This window comes from Schistocerca piceifrons, chromosome 10 (assembly GCF_021461385.2).
Source record: "Schistocerca piceifrons isolate TAMUIC-IGC-003096 chromosome 10, iqSchPice1.1, whole genome shotgun sequence".
NCBI lineage: Eukaryota > Metazoa > Arthropoda > Insecta > Orthoptera > Acrididae > Schistocerca > Schistocerca piceifrons.
In genome coordinates, this window is record NC_060147.1 from 66268254 (window position 1) to 66270332 (window position 2079).

General features: G+C 47.4%; 1 pseudogene; it reads right to left on the minus strand.

Annotated features, from left to right (window-relative positions):
* Positions 1–727: 727 nt before the first annotated feature.
* Positions 728–845, minus strand: LOC124719264 (annotated as a pseudogene).
* Between the last annotated feature and the right edge of the window lie 1234 nt (positions 846–2079).

Genomic DNA, 2079 nt, shown 5'->3' on the forward strand with positions numbered 1-2079 from the left:
TCCACAAGGCTCAGTCATGCACTCTCCGTTTCTTCTTACATTATCCCCACTGTTTTCCTTAACCTTCGACGTTACGACGTTTTTGGACAGCACTTACGTCGGTTCCCAAGCATGTATGCATACCGGTGCCCATCTGTCGTCCTTGTGTTAAAGCAAGAAAATATACTAACTAATTTGTCGACGCAAGACTGACGTGAGGTTATAATTAGGGCATAATTAGGATTCCATGCCTTAATCTGTAAAAACGCAATCCTTATAGCATCCTTGTCCATCTGTCTGTGGAGAACCATTGTTCTCAGGAACAGCCAGACGTATCAAGTTCAAATCGATGCCACATAGCAAGGTTTGTGTTCCCTGGGTGGTGCAAAGATGGCAAGCTTTAAAGTCACTTCAGTCATAACATAAGGCACACATTAAATCTATAGGTTGCTTCCCGTGGACCTAGATTCTCGAAATTTGGCAAGAAGAAAAGTTTCACAGTACAAGTAAACTAAAAATTTTACAACTTGTTACATTGTGATTATAAAGCACTCCGTCTTCAGGCCACGAGTGGCCTACCGGGACCATCCGACCGCCGTGTCATCCTCATGGAGGATGCGGATAGGAGGGGCGTGGAGTCAGCACACCACTCTCCCGGTTGTTATGATGGTATCCTTGACCAAAGTCGTTACTATTCGGTCGAGTAGCTCCTCAATTGGCATCACGAGGCTGAGTGCACCCCGAAAAATGGCAACAGCACATGGCGACCGGGATGGTCACCCATCTAAGTGCCGAACACGCCCGACAGCGCTTAACTTCGGTGATCTCACGGGAACCGGTGTAACCACTGCGGCAAGGCTGTGGCCTAAATTGTGATTATAGCACGTAAAAATATCTTTTGCCATTTGGACATACATTGTGTTCAGCATACGCCAAAGCGTAAGAGACGAACATTGTTGCGTGTAAACATATTTTAGTAAGTAAATAAAAAATGTGGTATCAAATCTTATCTCTCTACATCTGTAAACTGAAGCCTCCGCTTCTTCTTGTATGGCTGGATTAGTCTTAGGAACTAGTGTGGAGATCGTGATACGGGAACGATATCTCGGCAGTATCGATATCGATAACAGACCACAATGGTTGGGATTCTGGATTCCTATGATTGATGAAAATTATATATGGCAGTTTAAAAAACACGTTTATAAACTGTCATGGCACATCGGACATACAACAAGGACCAATCGTCACACACAAATCGCGGGGTCTCATACTCCACAATAGGCCACTACGTTGACGGATAAGCTGACATCGTCGGGGACTGTTCAATTGGACCTTAAATTCTCTCGGGCCGATTTGATGGCCGCACGTATCTCGTATTCCCGCGAGATATTCTGCCAGACATTCTGAATGATGATCTCATGCCTATTAGTCGTCGCATTCGATTTCAGCAGGACGGATTCCTCGCGCATTTGAGCAGACAGGTGGGGGCACATCTGTAGGCGAACTTCCCCGACCGTTGGACTGTTGCAAGGTCACCACGATTTCTGATATGTTGCCAGTTCATTTTTTCCTGTGGGGCTAACTGAAGCGCCTTGTTCATGAAACACCTGCTACATCGTAGGGAAGGCCTAGTGGGAAGGATTGTTGCGACAGCAAAATGGTTGAAATGGCTCTGAGCACTATGGGACTCAACTGCTGAGGTCATTAGTCCCCTAGAACTGAGAACTAGTTAAACCTAACTAACCTAAGGACATCACAAACATCCATGCCCGAAGCAGGATTCGAACCTGCGACCGTAGCGGTCTTGCGGTTCCAGACTGCAGCCCCTTTAACCGCACGGCCACTTCGGCCGGCTGTTGCGACAGCAGGGCGTCTTCGAGATTCATCAGGTATCTTTGAGAGGGTGCCTCGTTCAACGCAGTGTCAATAGCAGGAGTGTCTCGATACATCAGGACAAAACTTCGAGCATGTCCTCTCGTGGGCGTCCGATTGTAGTATGTGACTAAATAATTGCAACACCATTTAGTAGGCTGGCTGGTGTGGCCGAGCGGCTCTAGGCGCTTCAGTCTGGAGCCGCGCGACCGCTACTGTCGCAGGTTC